Source organism: Herpailurus yagouaroundi, unplaced genomic scaffold, assembly GCF_014898765.1.
Source record: "Herpailurus yagouaroundi ecotype Mexico unplaced genomic scaffold, PumYag 188, whole genome shotgun sequence".
In the NCBI taxonomy this organism is placed as follows: domain Eukaryota; kingdom Metazoa; phylum Chordata; class Mammalia; order Carnivora; family Felidae; genus Herpailurus; species Herpailurus yagouaroundi.
Window position 1 is genome coordinate 19,800,764 of NW_024412419.1, and position 20,817 is coordinate 19,821,580.

General features: G+C 37.5%; 1 protein-coding gene across 7 annotated transcripts in view; it reads left to right on the forward strand.

The window, feature by feature from the left end:
- Positions 1-20,817, forward strand: part of NCOA1 (nuclear receptor coactivator 1) — a 241,529-nt gene that overhangs the window by 15,428 nt on the left and 205,284 nt on the right. For 3 of the 7 annotated variants that reach the window (XM_040496197.1, XM_040496204.1, XM_040496202.1), the window contains exon 1: positions 8,064-8,340. The exons of 2 other annotated variants lie outside the window; for them this stretch is intronic. The gene's annotated coding sequence lies outside the window, so the exon portion shown is untranslated. Of the gene's footprint in view, positions 1-8,062; positions 8,341-20,817 lie in introns of those variants that run through there. 2 more of the 7 variants (XM_040496201.1, XM_040496200.1) reach the window with 1 other exon arrangement.

Here is a 20,817-nt window from a genome sequence, read left to right on the forward strand (position 1 = left end):
TACATAGTCATCATGACTCCTGTAACCCATGGTATTTCTGTCTGCAAGGGAACTCAAAGTCCCTCCCTTGCAGCTCAAGAGAACCTGTGGCATATAGTTTGTGTGGTAAACTTACCCCTGGCTTCATCATATTTTCCTCCCTCATTTTCTCTTTGCCCCAGTCTTACTGCTTTTTTCTTTTTAATTCTAATGCACTTTGTGAGCTGTCTCAAATCTTTTTTAGAATACTCTGGAAATAAACAAGTAATCTACATTACAGCATGTGCCCATGTTGAAATTTCAGTTGAATTTTCATTTAATTTACCTTAACTGACTGCTTCTTGATGACAGAGAGGTGCTATAATTTTCATTAAGATATCTCAGATCTCATCATAGGATGGTTTACTTCTGGGAAAGTTACTGTTGACAGCTAATCCTGTTCATGCTGTGGGTTTTCTTTTAAGCTTCAGTTACAAAAGTGTTCCTTCCTGACTTTTCTTATTTGTTTTTTCCCTTGACCTTTGCTCCAGCCATCTCTTGTAGATTGGGGGAGGGGGTTGGGGAAGATCATTTAAAAATTTTTAAAGACTAAACTTGTAGTCTTTCAAAAATAGTCTTCCAAATAAGACTTTATCATAGGTGTAGCATAGGCAGAGTAAAAGCTGTATGTATTGTTATTGCTTTTCTTTTAAAAACCAGAATGTTAATTTACTGATTTACAAGGGATAAGAAGAAATGTCCCAAAGCCTAAAGTATTCCTGAGTATTCTGGTTAAGTCTCTAGGGTATTCTCTCCACCATAGCATGGGGCTGATGCTATGCCTTTTTGGGGGGAGAATCAAAAATATTTTTTTGACATCAGAATTAATTGAAATGTGTTTTAAGTCTTTTTAAAATTTGTAGATTCCTTCTTCTCTTTCTTTTTTTCCCCTTGTAATTTATGTGTTGAAGAACCTAGGTGGTTTGTCCTGTAGACTTTGTTACTCTGGATTTCTGTTTAGTTTCACATATTTCTCTACCCTCTGTATATCCTATAAATTGGTAGTTTGACATAGAAGCTTGAATAAGGTTTAACTTTGTGTGTGTGGGGAGCAAGATGACTTTATAGATAGTATTATGAGACACATATAATGCCTGGTTGTGTTTTGGTGATGTTAGCAGCTGTTGGTATTGCTATTGGTTTTTGATTCTTAAAATCCCAACTTGATCATCATGGTGTCTAGATGAGAACAGGGAAGTATTGCCTGGAAATGGTAGGGTCTACGCTATAAAGCAGAACCCTTGGTGACCATCTGAGAATGAAGCTGTGGTGTGTGGAATCAAAGAAGACCCAAGTTTCAGTCTTGGCTCCTGTGTTTAGGAGCTGCGTGATCTTGCCTAATTAACAGCAACAGTAGTAGCAGCTACCATTCATTTAGTGCTTATTTTACACCAGGTTCTGTGCTAAGTGCTTTGTATATGTTGTGTAATCTAATCCTCATAACTATGCTGTAAGGCAGGCATTCTCATCTTTATTTTGTGGTTCACCTTGCTGATAGTGAAGCAGGGATTCAAGCCCTGCTTAACTCTGATCTTGTGCTCTTAATAGCTTCTTAATAGACATTCTTCCACATCTATAAAAAGGGGTATAAATAGAGCTGCCTTATCTATCCTGTGGGGTTAGTGAGATATTGTGTGTGAAAGTGCCTTGAAAAATATTACGGATGTTAAAATGAGGGGCACCTGGGTGGCTCAGTCAGTTAAGCGGCCTACTTTGGCTCAGGTCATGATCTCGCGGTCCGTGAGTTCAAGCCCCGTGTCGGGCTCTGTGCTGACAGCTCAGAGCCTGGAGCCTGCTTCAGATTCTGTGTCTCCCTCTCTCTGACCCTCCCCCATTCATGCTTTGTCTCTCTCTGTCTCAAAAATAAACATTAAAAAATTTTTTTTAAATGAGAAGTGTGCTGGGCTGGCAATATACAGGAAAGGTGGATAGTGGAGGCCTTTGCCTTTGGCTAAGTGAGGGTGAAAGTTTGGACTGGAAGAACCCTCTGGTCACTTTCTAACTTCTGTTTCCATTACTATTGCTGTTGACATGTGGGAGTTTCCTTCTCTTCTTAAAATTGACAGTGATAGAGATTTTATACATAGTAAATGTCATATGTCAGAGGTCGCTTAAGAGTCTCTAGGTGAAGATGATGTCTTAGTTTTACTCCATGGGCCATATATGTACAGTATGTACGGATTTTTTTTAAGTTTATTTATTTATTTTGAGAGGGAGAGTGTGAGCGGGGGAAGAGCAGAGAGAGAGAGGGAGAGAGAGAATCCCAAACAGGGATTTACTGTCAGTGCAGTGAACCCACAAACCGTGAGATCATGACCTGAGCTAAAATCAAGAGTTGGATGTAGGGGCCCCTGGGTGCCTGTCGGTTGAGCGTCCTACTTCAGCTCAGGTCATGATATCGCGGTTTGTGAGTTCAAGCTCTGTGTCAGGCTCTGTGCTGACAGCTGGGAGCCTGGAGCCTGCCTCGGATTCTGTGTCTCCCTCTCTCTCTGCCCCTCCCCCACTTGCATTCTGTCTCTCTGTCTCTCTCTCTCAAAGGTAAATAAACATTACAAAAAATTTTTAATGGGAATGCAAGCTGGTGCAGCCACTCTGGAAAAGAGTATGGAGGTTCCTCAAAAAACGAAAAATAGAACTACCCTACGACCCAGCAATTGCACTGCTAGGCATTAATCCATGGGATACAGGTGTGCTGTATTGCATTGTTGCACTGTATGCTAATTTGGATGCAAATTTTAAAAAATAAATAAATAAACAACAACAACAAAAAATTTAAGAGCTGGATGCTTAACTGACTGAGGCACCCAGACGTTCCTCAGTACAGATATTTTTAACTGAGAGAGCAAGAGTATAGTCATAGTTCTTTTTCTTCTTTTCTTTTTTTCTTTTTCTTTTTTTAATATTTATTTTATTTTTGAGAGAAAGAGAGAGAGAAAGAGACAGAGCATGAGTTGGGGAGGGGTAGAGAGAGGGAGACAGAATCTGAAGCAGGTTCCAGGCTCTGAGCTGTCAGCACAGAGCCTGACGTGGGGCTCAGACTCACGAACCTCAAGATCGTGACCTGAGCTGAAGTTGGCGCTTAACCGACTGAGCCACCCAGGCACCCCCATAGTTCTTCTAAAAGGATAAATATTTATTAAAAGTAGGAGAAATATTAACTGAATTTGTATATTTCTTTAGCTGGATAGTGGGTATATCTGTTAAAATTATTTTCAGTGCCTTTTTTGTATGTCAAATATTTTGTAATCAATAAAACCATTATTAAAAGTGCTAACCACTAATATTTGCATGTGTAACAGACTATGAGAAATGGGTATGAAGTCAGTACCTGTAGGTCTGTCCTTCAGCAATTTGTTATCGATTATGATAAATTGGTACTGAGTACATGGATAGCTGTTTAGAAGAGTTCTATTGCAATTTCCAGCTCCGTGGCAGAGGGTATCGTGATTGATGTCTGAGGCAGACATGTAGAGTATAGGAACAGTGCTTTGTTTTTGCTAACCGTTGATTATCTAATGTGTTTATCAGAAAGCCCTGGGACTTCACCTGGACAGTTTCTTTGTCCTGTGCTTACTGCAGTTCTTCTTTTACCCTGGGAATCATACCATGATACTGTATCTACTATGGTGAAATCTACTAGGATTTCATTATGATTAATCCCAAGAAAGAGTTCCTATTTATTTTTATTATTTTTATTGAGATATAATTCATGTATCATAAAGTTACCCTTTTAAAGTGGCTTTTAGTGTATTCACAAAGTTATACAACTATTATCACTGTTATCAGACTGTTCTACCACCCCAAAAGAAATCCCATGGAACCATACAATATTTGACCTTTTGTGTCACCCTTCTTTCTTTCATTTTGCATAATACTTTCATGGTTCTTTCATATCGTAGCATGATCTGTGTTTCATTCCATTTTATGGCCAAATAATATTCCGTTGTATGCATAGACCACATTTTATGTATCTGTTTAATTGTTGATGGACATGTGAGTTATTTCCACTTTTTGACTATTATGAATAATCTGGCTGTCAACTTCCATGTACAAGTTATTACACGGACATATGTTTTCCTTTCTTTTAGTAATATACCTAGGAGTGTGTGAGAAATAAGGCCACTGACCCAATCAAAGGAGGAATGCGGAGGAGACTCGGAGCACAGTGAAGCAAGGCTTTAATCACCGTTCTTGCAAGAGCAGGTGTCTGATGGACAGGCACGCTCAAGGCAGTTACAGCAGGCAGTTTATCTCCTAGCATGCAAGGGCCTCCCCCGGTTCCTCATTGGCTGAGTACTAGAGAGGTTACAGCCTTACCCAGACCACGCCTTTGCCCATGTAAGGCAAAAAATAGTCTGATTGGGACAAATGTACATTCCTTGAGGTGACACAGAGACTTCAGTTCTTTGGCTCACGCTCATTGCAAAGCCTGTGAAAAATAAGCCCACGAAATGGAGAGGGGAAGAAGAACCAGGAAGTGAAGTGTCTAAGGGTTTGGGACTCTATTGTGGGTAGGTGGGGGTTTGTACATATTTCCAATGGGTTGTAAACCTATTGTTACTAGACAGCCCTGCTTTTATTTGGTATTTCTGAAAATGAATCATCTCACTGACTTCTCAAAGAATGGAATTACTGGGTCATATGGTAACTCCGTGTCTAACATTTTGAGGAATACAAACTGTTTTCCAAAGTGGCTGCACCATTTTACATTTCCACCAGCAGTGTATGAAGGTTCTGATTTCTCTATTTCCTTGCCAGCACTTACTATTTTTTACAAATTTTTTAAGTATTATTTATTTATTTATTATTATTTTAAATTTTATTATTTTTCTTAAATTTACATCCAGATTAGTTAGCATATAGTGCAACAATGATTTCAGGAGTAGATTCCTTATGCCCCTAACCCATTTAGTCCATTCCCCCTCTCACACCGCCTCCAGTAACCCTCTGTTTGTTCTCCATATTTATGAATCTCTTATGTTTTGTCCCCCTCCCTGTTTTTATATGATTTTTGCTTCCCTTCCCTTATGTCCCTTTTGTATCTTAAAGTCATCACATGAGTGAAGTCATATAATATTTGTCTTTCTCTGACTACTTTCACTTAGCATAATACCCTCCAGTTCCATCCATGTAGTTTCAAGTGGCAAGATTTCATTCTTTTTGATTGCCAAGTGATACTCCATTGTATATATATACCACATCTTCTTTATCCATTCATCCATCGATGGACATTTGGGCTCTTTCCATATTTTGGCCATTGTTGATAGTGCTGCTCTAAACATGGGGGGTGCACGTGTCCCTTTGAAACAGCACACCTGTATCCCTTGGATAAATGCCTAGTAGTGCAGTTGCTGGGTCTTAGGGTAGTTCTATTTTTAATTTTTTGAGGAACCTCCATACTGTTTTCCAGAGTGGCTGCACCAGCTTGCATTCCCAAAGTGTTTTTTTATTTATTTTTGAGAGACAGAGAGAGACAGAGCATGAGTGGGGAGGGGCAGAAAGAGAAGGAGACACAGAATCTGAAGCGGACTTCAGGCTCTGAGCTGTCAGCACGGAGCCCGATGCGGGGCTTAAACCCATGAACTGTGAGATCATGGTCTGAGCCGAAGTCGGATACTTAACCAACTGAGCCACCTGTCAGCACTTGCTATTATATGACTTTTTGACCCACGCCATTCTAAAGTGTGAAGTGGAATTGTAATTTGATTTGCATTTCCCTAATGACTAAGATGTTGAGCATCTTTTCATAACGCTTATTGGCCATTCATACATCTTTTTTTTTAGAGAAATGCCTATTTAAATCTTTTGCCAGTTTTTAAATTTGGTGATTTGCCCTTTTATTATTGAAAATATGAGTCCCATATCAGATATATGATTTGCAAATATATTCTCCCATCATGTGGATAGTGTTTTTACTTTCTTGATGATGTCCTCTGAGGCACAAAAGTTTTTAATTTTGGTGAAGTCCAATTTATCTTTTTTTTTCCTTGTCCCTTTGGTGTCATAACTAAAAGACTCTTGCCTAATCTGAGGTGATGAAAATTTATGCCTGTGTTTTTTTCTAAGAGTTTATAGTTTTAGGACTTAATTTAGGTCTTTGATACATTTTGAGTTAATATTTCTCTTTGTGTATGAGGTAGATTTCAGTTCTTTTCAGTAGAGATAAAGCTCGTTATTTTTAAATTTACACAGCAAGGCCCTCTGATTAACCTCACTTGATAATATCTTAATCAGTATATGATTTCCTGCCACTTTATTAGTTTCACCTCTGACTTCCTGCTAATGAGTATTTTGTTGGTCTTAAATGGAGTTTCTTTATCAAAGCCATATTAACCTTTGCACTTAAAAAAATGTGAGAATTAGGAGGAAGTTTATTGATCATGCAGTCCAACCTTTTACCAGAGTAGAGGCCTTCAGTATCTGTGACGGAGAGGCTTTCGACTTCTTTTTTGACACTTTCAGAGATGATTTGTTTACTGTGCTGGCTTTGGCAGCACATATACAGAGATGATTCATTCACTGAATTGTATTGCACTGTAATGCAGTATTTAAGAAATCTAATCAAAAATCATTTTATAAATAAAAAATGTTTCAGAGGGAAATGATAGTTATTGAGTTTATTGATAGTTTACCACAGTTTTAATTTCATTTTTCCTGTAGCAATTTAAGTTAAAAGGAGTTGGTGATTGTATCATGTTATGGATGGAAAGTATGTGTCACCCCAGAATTCATATGTTGAAGCCCAAAACCCCCAATGTGATGGTATCAGAAGGTGTGGCCTTTTGGTGGTAATTAGGTTTAAATGAGATGTGAGGGCACAGTCCTCACAATGGGATTGATGTCCTTGTAAGAAGATACCAGGGAGTTTGCCCGACCCCCCACTGCCCCATAGCATGTGGTGATACAGCGTGAAGGCAGATATGTATACACCAGGAAAGGGCCCTCATGAGGCACCAAATCTACTGGCACCTTGATCTTGGACTTCCTAGCCTTCAGAACTTTGAGAAATAAATGTTTGTTGTCTAAGTACCCCCAGTCTCTGATGTTTTGTTATAGCAGCCAGAAGTAAGACATATAATAACCCACAGGGGTTTATAATTAAATGAAAGCATTATATCCACCAGTGTATTCAGAGAAATACTCATATTCCTAAAGCAATTCAGCTCAGTTTTTTAATTTTTACTTAAAATTTTACTTTAATTAATTAATTTTCCAGAGCACAGCATACACTTTATCTTAATACTAAGCATTAGAGTGATAAAAAAAATACAGAATGGAAAATTAGAGTATCACTTAGTCTTTGTGATTACGTAGTTCTGGTCTTTCACCATTTCTTTTTTTTTTAAATATATAATTTATTGTCAAGTTAGCTAACATAGTGTATACGGTGTGCTCATGGCTTCAGGAGTAGATTACCGTGATTCATCACTTACATAAAACAGTATGTAATTCAGCTCAGTTTTAAAAAGCTAATGGTTAGAACATTTAACATTTATTCTTTTATTCAGCTGGAATATTGCCCCTGGTAACAACTCTGCATTTTATCAATGTCCTCTTAAAACTTGGCTCCTAAAATTAAAGTCAGTACTTGGTGTATTGCACATATTAGTACAAAGTATGGCTGGCTGATGGTTTTTGTTTATTTTGTTTTTTCTTATTATAGAACTCAAAATTAAGCTGTTTTTTTGGTAGACATATATTTGGGACTCATGTTGAACTTATGATTAAGTGAAACCCCTTTTTAACAAGTTACTAAACTTCATGTTCCCTTCCTTTGAAACTCCTTAGAGTTGCTGTGAAAGTTAATTTACACCTACAAATTATCTGGGCTCTTCTCTGTGACTTATTGGCTACGTGACCTTAGCCAAGGTACCGAATTTCTTTGACCTCATTTATCTGTGAAATGGGGATAATACCTCCATTTTCACAGTGTTGTTGGGGGTTTAATTAGATGATGTGTGCCAATGCATGCATGTGGCTCTAGCATTCCCAATGGAAATAGGTCTTATGCAAACAGTCTTCTGTCATAGGTGCTTTGTTGCCGGCCTTACTTAACTCTGTCAGATATTGACTATTTGTTAAATAGAATCCACCCAGTTCAGATCTCTTTATGTGTTGGATTGATAGGAACTATTTGCATATGAAACATGCAGAAGAGAATAAAGAATAGTAGAAGAATCATTCCACGTACCATCCACCTAACTTAATTGGACTTTAACATTTTGCTGTATTTCAGATTTTTTTAAAAAGAAGTAAAACAATGTGGAATTGAACCCTCTGTGTACCATTCTCTCACTTTACCTTCCTACCCATTCCCTCGAGGTAAACAGTATCCTGAATATTTTTGTTTCCTCAAATAATATAACTATTTTGCATGTTTTAAAAATTTAGATATGTAATATACTGTAATATGCTCTTGCAATGTGCTTATTTTTCCTCAACATTTTCTACTGTGTGGCTCCACCATAATTTATTTACCCATTTGTCTTTGGGTCGTTGTTAGGTAGTTTCCAGTTTTTTATTATTAGACAATGCTACAGTCCTGAACATGTTTATCGTGAACATGTGTGAATTTCTGTAGAGGGTGCATGCGTGTGTGTGTGTGTGTGTGTGTGTGTGTGTGTGTGTGTAGGATTGGACTCACTAGTTGAGGAGTATATGCCTCTTCAGTTTTGAAGAATAATTTGACGTTACTTAATGAAGTACACCAATTTAGACGTTACTGCCAGAGTGTGAGAGTTTTACTTCCTCTACATTTCCTCCACCAAGTTTTAGCATTATCTAAAGTAATGAATTCAGCAGGTTGTAGATGGTGAGCAGTTATTAGGTTCAGCAGTTTGTCTGTCCAACTTTAGAAGCCCTTGGCATGTGTCAGGAAACATTTATACTATCAACTGAACAGGCTCCTGGAACTGTGTGGCTCCAGATTTCTGACTAACTTATTCCGGTGTAACCCATAATTCATTCAACAAATTTAGTTGAAAAATAGCAACTTTGAACTTCTTAGCAATGACACAATCCTATAAGTGCTGGTAATAGTCTTTATTATGTGTATTTTATTTGATTACACTTCTTTATGGAGCAAGTAAAGTAAGATTCTAGTCTCTAGCAATTGTGACTTAAAATAAGTACTAACCCATTAATAAAATTGGTACAGGATATATACTAGGGCAATAAAATGTAAACATAAATAGAAAGTCAAATTTTTATAGTTTAAGATTTTGACATTGAAAGACATTTGTGATCATTTATATAAAGTAAATATGGTGAAGTGTAGTGTAACGAGTGAATCTATAGCACTGGTAGTTATATTCTGATATGTACTGATAGCTCAGAGACAAAGATGGTGCACGTTTATTGGATTAAGAAGCAAATGTGTGAGCCAGAAATAAAGGTGCTTATCACAGCTTGACCCTTGCTCGAACTCCGGGCATCAGAGTAAGTTATAGCTGTTAAATCTAGTTTAGCATTAAGAAAGAACTTATCTCTAATTTAAAAAAAAAAAAATAGTATTAAAAACATATTTCTTCTGAAGTTCCCAAATTATTAAATGTGCATTTAGGAATCATTTGGGGGACATTTACTTTGGCACCCGTGTTAAATGTATTTCTCCTTTGGTATTTTAAGAGATTAAAGGTAATTGATGATATATTACTTGGTTGAAAGCTATCTTGCTGTCTTGCTTGCTTGTTTTTGTCCCCCATTTTCGGAAAGGAAAATAGAATATTGTGGGAAGTAGAGAAAAATATTAAGAAGTAGAAGGGAGGAAAAACTTAGAGCGAGTAACTATATACAGTCCTGTGCCTAGACAAAAGCTGTTAATATTTTGGTGGATTTCTGAAAATTACAATATGAATTTATAATTTTATTCAGAATTTTGGGTGTTTTTTCCAAAGCAAAGAACTGTTCTTTAATTTTTTGGATCAGGAGTTGAAAACAAACAAACAAAAAGAAACAATCAGGAACCTTCAGTGAAAGGAAGGTATTCTTAGTCTGTCACGGAGGGACAGCCATAGCAGCTCAGCCAGCGGCAGGCAGGCAGGCAGCTCGGAGCCGCCGGAGTCTGACCTCCTCCGTGCAGGCTGCCCAGTGGTAAACGGGCTGCACCTTGCTCCTCAGGCTGTAAAGGCACAAGTGACACGGACCCTGCCCTACAAAATACATTTTTTCTCTTTATGAATATGAATAGGTTTTCCCCCTTTTTAAAAAAAAAAGTTTATTTATTTTTGAGAGAGAGAGAGAGAAGGAACAGGGAGAGGCAGAGAGGGAGAAAGGGAATCCCAAGCAGGCTCTGTGCAGCCAGCATGGAGCCTCACGTGGGGTTTGAACTACGGAACCGTGAGGTAGTGACCTGAGCCCAGATCAAGAGTTGGTTGCTTAACCGACTGAACCACCTAGGTGCCCCGGTTTTTCCCTTTTTTAATTGAGGAGGAACGAAGACAAAAGTTAACTAAGCTGTAAATGCAAATAATTATGTCATTGTTGTTAACTGAGGCAAACTACAGCCACCCTTCTGACATTGTTATTAATAGTTATATTAGTAGAGCTTACCTTAAAAAAAAAAAACAAACTTGACCTAACCCCTTTTAATTCTCAGTCTGGTGTCTGACCTTTTAGTTTCTTCTCCCATCTGTTAGTGTCATCTTTCTCCCTTTCTGTTACTCCCTCTGTTTTACCTATTGCTATAAAACTGCCTTTAACCTTTCCCCCAATGTACTCTCCTCTCTGTCTAGCTTTTTTTCATTTGTAATATGTCTCTAGTATATTAATATACCAGAGTTTTTTCCTATGCACACCCCTCAACCACATATACCCACCATTGTTTTGGTCTACACATTGTTGTGTTTTGTTTGTTTTGTTTTTTATGTTTATTTTTGAGAGAGAGACAGACAGGCACACACTCACACACACACACACACACAGAAGCTGAAGCAAGTTCCAGGCTCTGAGCTGTCAGCACAGAGCCCGATGTGGGGTTCGAACTCATGAACTGTGAGATCATGACCTGAGCCAAAGTCAGACGTTTAACCGACTGAGTTACCCAGACATCCTTACACGGTGTTTTAATATCTGTTGAATTTGAGTGCTTTAAGGATAGCATATATTCTGTTCAGTAAGATATAGCCCCCACTTCTTCCTATTGGCTTAAATTCACCCCATTTACACATTTTTGTTAACTTAGGTGATTGTAGGGATTTGAATTTGCACGTTTTATACTATACTATACTCTCTGTGAAAGTGCAGGAATAGATCCATACACACATGTTAAACTGATTTTTGGCAGAGTTACCAAAGCATTTCAGTGGCAAAAGGGCAGTCTTCAACAAATGGTGCTGGACCAATTGGATATCTACATGCGAAAAAACTGGACTTCAATCCATATTTTGTTCCATAGTAAAAGAAAAAGTAACTCCAAATGGAGTTAACTAAATACTCCAAATGGAGTATAAATATAAGTAAATATAAAACTTAAAACTTTGACACTTGTAGACAAAAGAATAGTATAAAACCTCTGTGACCATTGGTTAGGAAAAGATTACTTACATTCAGTACAAAAGGCATGATCTGTAAAAGAAAAAATTGATAAATTGAGTGTCATCAAAATTAAGAACTTCTGACCTTGAAAAGACACTATTAAGAGTGGGGGGGTGGGGAAACCAGCCATCAGAGAAATGTAAACCAGAGCACAAAGAGATACCATTTCGTATCCACTATGACGCTAGGAAAAAAAAAAAGATAATAACAAGTGTTTATTTGAATGTGGAGAAATCAGAATCTTCAAACACTGCTGGTGGAAATATAAAATGGTACAGTCGGTTTGGAAAACAGTCTGGCAGTTTAAGATATCCTGCTGAACTCCTTCAAGTGTTAGCTCAGATCTCACCTTGAGTAAAGGAGGTCTACACATAGCTTCCTATTTAGTGTCCCTTCCTTTTCACTCACAATCCCTTTCCCTGCTCTTTTTTTACCCTCTAATACATATCACCTTATAAATATCACGGCATAATTTACTTGTTTTATTGTGTTTATTGTTTGCCTCTTCCCATTGGCACGTAAACTCTGTGAGGCCAGGATAGAACAGTGCCTGGCTCAGTGGCCTGTCATTAAATGTCTGTTGAATGAATGAATGAAAGCTGGCACTGGCTCCACATCTCATGCTCTGAGTCACTGTGATATGCAGCCTAACTATTATTGAGTTTTCATAATGACTTAATTTTTATAATGATTCAGTAACTATGTAATACTTTATCTAGCTATACTGTAATTTATCAAACTATTTCTTGTGATGTAGTTTATTTCTGAAGGATAGGGTCATTCATTTAACAAACATTTAGAAGCCTTTAGAATCGGGCTTTGTGTGCCAGCCTCATAAAGATGAAGAAAATATGGACCTTGTTCTCAAGGAACTGTCAGACTACAGTGGCAGTAGATATAGCAGCAGTTATTATAATGATATGTGATAAGGGCACCCATTAGAGGCATTTGGAAGGTACAAAGAGAATACACCAGACGTGCCCAACTCTGAGAGCTAGAGGTTGGGTCCTGATTTGGGGGTGGGGTAGAATTGGGAGGAGGAAGGACAACTGAACAAAAGGATGCAGTAACCAAAATGTTCATTGAGGGACAGTTTCAGTCAGAAGTTAAAACAGAGGGGAAGAGGACTCAAGATTGTCAAGGATGAAAAGGGTAAAGTACAACTTTAATCATTAGCAATGTCATGTCTTCTGGTAATTTGTAGCATAACACATTGTTGTGATCTGAGGAAGATTCTTACTTTCAGAAGTCTGCAAGTGTAATACATTTGGTTTGTGTTTATCTTAAAATATGTATTACTCCTTACCCTTAGGAGAGGATAGGATCGAGTTCTTAGAATTCCTTTAAACTGCAAACAATGGGTATTATAAACTAATAATTGTAGAAGTGAACTCTTTTTGAGTATTTATTATATACTAGGCACTGTTCTAAACATTTTACATGTGTTAATTAAGAATAATATATTTTACCTTTAGTTATATGTACGGTCATGATTATCTATAGGTGGATTATTTATATTTGGGTTATCCATTCATTTCAAAAGATCTCTTCATTGACTGTATCCTTCTACCTTCCCCTCAATATCATTCTCCTGTAACAATCATGTTTTTATTACACCTAATCAGCTCCCCCATCATCATTTATACCTGTATTTTAAAGCTGATAGATTGTTTTTGTCTTTCTACCACACGTGTTGACATTTAATGGGAAAGCAGATGTCATGTTAAGCCTCAGACCAGTATATAGACTCATTTTCCTCATTCTTAGAATTTTCCTAACTTCTTAATATTTTATTTATCTATTCAAGGTTTTTCTCTAATTGAGGTGTATTAATTTACACAGGTACCAGTGGAAGCCATTTTTCCCAGTCCTATTTGTTATCAGACTCCCTCTGCCTATAAATCAGAGATATAATTCTTAAAAACCTAGGATTAGAGGAAGGAGAAAGGTTATGAAACAGAATCCACTTATGGGAGCTGATTTCAGACAAAGCTTTTAATGGACTTTGCACAAAAATATCTTAATCAACATGATGATTTTTTACTTTCACTTTGTTATGTTGCCTGAAATTCTGTCTATTAAGCATTCATTTAGATAGACAAATACCTGCTTCTAAGATAACTCTGGTTAGGTTAAGAGTTTATAATCTGTTCTAGTCAGATTGCCTCTGCACTCCTAGTGTAGTTGTGATTAGAAGGGAGAAATGTAATATTGGAGATCGGGGTATTATGGTAAGATGGGGCAGCCAGAGTACGGCTAGAGTAGGGTTCTACAGTGTAGGGGAATTTAAGGTTACCAAAATTAGGGAAGAGGGTCATGGAGAAGACTGTGCAGAAATGTGGAATTTGTAAAAGGCAAATTGATTTAGTAAAAAATTACTAGAGATGACACTTTAGGGGAAACAAAGGACATTTTTTTCTTTAAGGCTGTCTTGTTCTCATGACCTCCTGCTCACATGCGTCCAACTTAGGTTGATTCTTCAATGTAGTCTCATTTTCCATATTTGGGAAACTAGTATGGGTGTGAAGATTAAGTTGAATTTGGGAAAGATACAAGCAAATAAAATGTAACTCCACTATAGTTAATGTTGTAGTCCAGTTTTGCAAAATAAGCTTTTGTGGATTAGCCTGCCGATTGGACCATAATTTGTGACATTTCTTTTATAGGAATATGCATATAAAATATTAAATGACTAACATATAGTTAAAATAAAGGCTACAATTGGTTTTAGAGAAAAAAGCCCTCATTTTAAGGGTAAGGATTAGGAGAAAAGAATCTGAGATTTGTAAGGGACCTTTTTTAAAATTTGGGGTATAATTGACATATTATTGATATATTAATTTCAAGTGTACAGTGTAATGATTTGATGTTTGTATACCCTGTGAAATGATCAAAGAAGTCCAGTTACCATTTGTCACCATACAGAATTACAAACTTTTTTTTTCTTCTAGTGATGAGAACTTTTAGGATTTACTCTCTTGACAGCTTTCAGATATGCACTACAGTAATATTAACTGTAGTTACCATGCTGCTGCATATTACACCCTCTGATTTATTTATTTTATAGTTGGAAGTTTGTATCTTTTAACCCCCTGGAACCTTTGGTTTTTTTAGTCCATCTCTCTTCTGTTTGATTATCTTTAGTAATAATGATTGTGGGGTTGGCTTCTTTCCATTGTCTACTTATTTGTCCTAGTTACATTCTCTGAAGTCATATAGAACACATCTCTGTCCATTTTGATAGGTCGAGGGTTCAGATATTTGATGACTGCTTTGATGTCTCTATATGATGATAGCTAGTCTGTCTTCCCATATGCTTCTCTTTTTCAGGCTGATTTCCATAGCTTAATTGTTCTTGTATGCCATTGTTTTCAAACTTGGAAATCCTTCTAGATAGTCTCTAACTTTAAGTCCTTGAAATCATGGTATTCAAAAACCTCATCTCATGGTTTAAATGTGATTCTAATCAGCTGAGATCAGAATGGGTCTATTTTATCAATGTGCTCAAGATAGTCCAAGTTTCCAATTAGTTTTTTTTTTTTCTTTTTTTAAATGACCATATATGCTTAATTTTGTTCCCATTAACTACTTTGGTCACGTAAGCCTGTAGATGAATTTATTTATGTATTTACCTATTTATTTTCATAATTGGCTATTAAGCCAGATCTTCCTGTCTTCATTTTAACTTAAGAGAATGATGTAGCGAATTAGGCTATGGACATTAGGGGCAAAAAGATTTGGGTTTTCCCATGTAGTAGTAAAGTGTCCTTGGATTATTGACTTAGCTTTTTTTTTTTTTTCAACGTTTATTTATTTTTGGGACAGAGAGAGACAGAGCATGAACGGGGGAGGGGCAGAGAGAGGGAGACACAGAATCGGAAACAGGCTCCAGGCTCTGAGCCATCAGCCCAGAGCCTGACGTGGGGCTCGAACTCACGGACCGCGAGATCGTGACCTGGCTGAAGTCGGACGCTTAACCGACTGCGCCACCCAGGCGCCCCCTTTTTTTTTTTTTAAATGAGGACAACGATGCCTCATTACTAGGATTGTTACGAGAATTACATGAAATGTCTATTGAAAGGACTTTAATATGCTTTATTCTAGTGCTTTATTTACTGTTACTTTTTAAAATTTTTTTTAAGTGGGCTTTTTGCCCAGCTCTGAGTGAAGTGTGGGGCCTGAACTCACGACCCTGAGATCAAGACCTGAGCAGAGATCAAGAATTGGACACTTTACTGACTGAGCCACCCAGTTGCCCCTATTTACTATTAACTTTAAAATTTTTTTTGAAATAAACATTTAATAGATGCAAAAGAGTTTATAAAAATATGTAGCCAATAAAGAATACTACACAGCATACATTTATGTATCACCCTTAATTTAGATCTAGTTTGTTTTTAACCTAGTGTTCTATCCTTTAGATCATTTACCATTTTTAATTTTCATTTATCGCATTGTCTAGGCTACTCAGCTTTATGTTGTCAACAGATCTGATGAGCAAAATTTTTTTGAATTATTGGAGCAAGTCATTGAAAAAAATATTTAACAAGGAGGCCTGAGGCTGAGCAGGGGGCCAGCCGCTGCAGGGCTGTTCCTTGGTGGGTATTGAGTGTGGTTAGTTAGCATTGTGTAGGATCAAGGTTTATGGACAGCTACTCTGCCTGGAAGTATCCTTACCCACTTCTTTCTGCCATTTTTTTCTCTAGAAGGATATTTGAGAGATCAGTGCAACATTTATGTATTCTTTAGTATTGTCCTGATTTATCCACCTAATTTTTTTTTTATGGTTATGCTGTGAAAACTGCTAATTTTATGAAAAGATCAGCCATAATTAGCATAATGACATAACTTAAGCTCTTAGATAATTCAGCTAGTGGTAAAATATACACATTTTTTTGTTTTAGCATATTGTAGATTTTAAAAAATCAGTTTTAAATTTCTCAGATTATTTAAGTTCTTAACATAACCCCCCCATGAATTAAGAGATGTTCTACTACTTATCACAAATAGCATTTTATTAATTTCTCACTAAAAATTGCAAAGTACATCAGAGTTGCTGCCAAAGATTTCCACTTTAAGAATTAACAATAGCTTATTTTTCTGGTGCCACAATTTTGAAAGTCTTTTACTGGTCAGTGGAATATCTGAAGAAGTGTTGGACAGAAGATGTTCAATACAGTTTTGATTTAAGCAAAAAAACCTATGTTTGTTTACCATTAAAAGTTAGAGATGGATCATTGTGTTAATAATTACATTCACTTTGTCATTTATTTATGTTACGACATTTTAGTGAGTAAATTTTTATTATGATTAACACTGTGGAATTTCTAGCTAATTTATTTTGGGAAATAAAGACACATCTGTTTCTTATACTTCACTTTTGTAATAGTATGGCCCTGGGCCTATGTTTCAGATTTTAGCTTTTGTTCTCTCAGGGGGCTTATTGATTGTTTGTTCCTCCTGAGGCCCAATTTTCTTACTCTAGCCTTTGTTGTCACATAGTTATTTCCCACTAATTTATCATCCATATGCCGATTAGACGTACTAACATGTAGTGGCATTGCAGTCACTGTCTCAAGCTAGGTTATTTTGCATTTTTCTTTTACTTCCTTTAAAATGGCAAAGTCCTGGGGAGTCTGGGTGGCTCAGTCAGTTGAGTGTCTGACTTCAGCTCAAGCTCAGTTCATGACCTCATGGTTCACGAAGTCGAGCCCCACGTCGGGCTCTGAGCTGACAGCTCAGAGCCTGGAGCCTGGTTTAGATTCTGTGTCTCCCTCTCTCTCTGCCCCTCCCCTACTCATTCTCTCTCTCTCTCTCTCTCTCTCTCTCTCTCTCTCAAAAATAAATAAAATATTAAAAAAAATTTAACTGGCAAAGTCCAGAGTTCACACGTATTCAGACTTGGATGTGTAGTACCTTTGCAAATCTCATCAGTGCTGGTCGGGAGAGGAGGAACTGAGAAACATCTTGAGGTTGAAACATAAGGTAAAGAAAATGTACTTATGAATATTTTAGATAGAAGATATCTCTTAAAAGAGGTTGATTGCTGTGGAGCCAGAGTCTTATGGGGATTTCTTATAATATCAGATTTCTTTGTAGCCTCACTTCAGCAGTATTAAAGCCTCATAATAAAAAATGATCTTATGGCTTCTTGAGTGTTATCGAATAGCAATGATGGACTGCTCAATTGAAAACTATGCTAACTTTTTGTTTGTAGGATGGGGGAAGGGAACAACCCATTATCACAAGCAAACCAACAAAAACCCCTTTCTTTCCTTGTAGACCTACAACTATGCAGGTTTGGGAAATTTACCTTACTTTCTTTTTTTCATTTTTATTTATTTTTTCATTTGAGAGAGAAAGTGTGCACAAATGGGGGAGAGGGGCAGAGGGAGAGAGAGAATCTTAAGCAGGCTCCACACTCAGCACGGAGCCTGATGTGGGGCTCAATCCCACAGTCTTGTTTGTGATCATGACCTGAGCCAAAATCAAGAGTCGGTTACTCAACCAACTGAGCCACTCAGGTGCCCCTACCTTACTTCCAGTGTTAAGAGATGACCTTTTATGTTTGTTTGTTTGTTTGTTTGCTTGCTTTTCAGGATGTCTGATAAAATTACCGAATAGATCCACAAGAAGGACAAATCTTCTATCTGTGTTTGGTACTTGGTCACCTGGTAAAATCAAATCTATGGCCTGAACAAATGCTTTTCACCTTTCCTTCCCCAGTTTGAGCACTAGTAGCCACCTCCAAGAGAAGTTTTATTCTAAGGCAAACCATGGCCAAATTTAGGTGATGGTGCAGTTTGGGAGAACTATCATTTTCAAGCAGTGTTTAGCTGTTAAGGTGGTATTATCCGTCCCACACCTCACATGACATGAACAGTAATAGGACAAGTCAATAAAGTTGAATGATCTTTGTAATGGGAATTGGAAGATCCGGGTTCGAATCCCTATTCTGTTAGAGGTTCTGAGCTTGAGCAGATCAGTTTCCCTCTCTGGGATGTAGTTCTTTTAATCTGTAACTTTTGAAGGCTTGCATGTGCTGATCTCTTAAAATCTTTTCTGATTTAAAACGATAAATTAGGGGCGCCTGGGTGGCGCAGTCGGTTAAGCGTCCGACTTCAGCCAGGTCACGATCTCGCGGTCGGTGAGTTCGAGCCCCGCGATGGGCTCTGGGCTGATGGCTCAGAGCCTGGAGCCTGTTTCCGATTCTGTGTCTCCCTCTCTCTCTGCCCCTCCCCCGTTCATGCTCTGTCTCTCTCTGTCCCAAAAATAAATAAACGTTGAAAAAAAAAATTAAAAAAAAAAAAACAAAAAAAACCCCGATAAATTAATTATTGTATTTTTCTCACTATTTCTAAATGTCTGTATATGTTTCCCCTTTTTTCTAGGGGGAAAAGTTAAATGACTTTCTGAGACCAGTTTGTATGATTGTGAAACTGCCCATTCCTGATTCTTCCAGTTTTGTTGTTTATTCATTTATTTAGCAAACATTTATTAGGCATGTGCAGAATTTCAGGTTCTTTTAAGTTCTGGGAAGATCAAGAAGACATAGAACTCTGTCCTCAAGTAGTTTATAGTCTAGTAGGTGAAGAAAAACTCTTAACACAGTGTGATTAAAACAAGGGGAGGTGTAATATGGCAACGTGGTGGCACAGAGAGGAAGTGAATCTTTTTTGGCCAGTCAAGTAACGGTTTGCAGAGCAGGGGACCCCTGACTAGAGTTTTAGAATGGAAAAAACCTTCTTTTTGCCCCTCAGTAAAATAGGAGATTCTTAACATAAAGAAGCAATTAGGAAATATAGATATCGAAACTCAGGAAAACAACCACTCTTAATACCTTGATATGCATTTCTTCCCACTCTTTTGAATCTGGATTTTGAAGGATGCCTAGAAGACTAAACAGAGCTGGAGGAGGACGCATTAAAGAGCAAAAGAATGATAAATACAAAGGTATGAAATTCTGCAAAGGCATGTTGTATATGGCCAACTCTAAGTTGTTAGGTATTGCTGGACGATGAAGGGTATTGCATGAGGAGTAGGAAGATGTTTGGAGTCACCAGCTGTATTGAGGACGTTGTGATAGTTAGGCATTTAGAGTCTGTCTGTCGGAAGTTGGGAGCCCATAAACGGTTTTACGATAGGAAAGGGACAGATTCATGATGTGATCTGCATTTTAGAAAACTTATTTTTGCCAATTTCAACAAGGTAGATTGAACACTCACTACCTTTTTGCTTTCCTTCACCAAATCTATAGACATAATAGAAAAATATATATGTAGTCATCCATAGAAATAAAAAGGGGAGGGACGCCTGGGTGGCTCAGTCAGTTGAGCATCTGGTGCTTGATTTTTGGCTCAGGTCATGATCTCAGGGTCATAGGATTGAGCCCCGTGTGGAACCTCTTGAATATTCTCTCTCTCTCTTCCTCTGCCCCTCTCCCCACTCATGCTGTCTTTCTCAAAAATAAAAATACAAAATTAAGAAAAAAAAGAAATAAGAGGAGGAAATCATTGTAAATTAGAAACTGTGAAGAATTTCTGAAAATAGGAGTTCCGTTGGGTAACACTCATATCCAGAGGTGGGGGAACCTGAGAGCAGGAAGCATCCCCCAGAGTTATCAATAAGGTGATTCATTAGCCTTACTGTAACATAAGCAGCTCCAACCTGTGTATGTTCTGATACTAATTTTGGTCAAGCAAAAGGTCACTTTCCAAGGGAGAACTGCATGTAGGAGCCTGGGTCTATGAGATGGTGAAGCACCATCGGTAGCTGGCTGTACTCGTATGTGGAAGACCAGGCACTGAGGCACCTTGTCTGTTCTTCCTCCACTCTTCTTGAAAACAATATGAGTATTGCTTCCTGAATGAAGTACCAACAGAAGCCAACAGAATGTAGCAGAATCCCAAATATAAGGCTAAGAATTGCCAAATGTTTCAGGAAAGCCAACACCATGCAAGAGAATCAACAGAGAGCTCAGAGTCGAGTAAAAAGTTACAGATTTATAAAAAAAAGTTACAGATTTATAAAATGAGCTTAGCCAATAATTTTAGAGAGATAAGGAATTTATTATATTCTTAACAACAAGTGATTATAAAATAAGGGTGGGCATTTATTAGGAAGAGTCAATTAGAGATCTGGGGGATGAAAAATGTGGTTGTTGAAATGGAACAACCTACTTGGTGCCAGTGGAGGATGGATTAGAACACTACATGATGGTAGCAGAGAGAACTGGCCTTTTCTGGTGATCCAGTGATCCAGTGA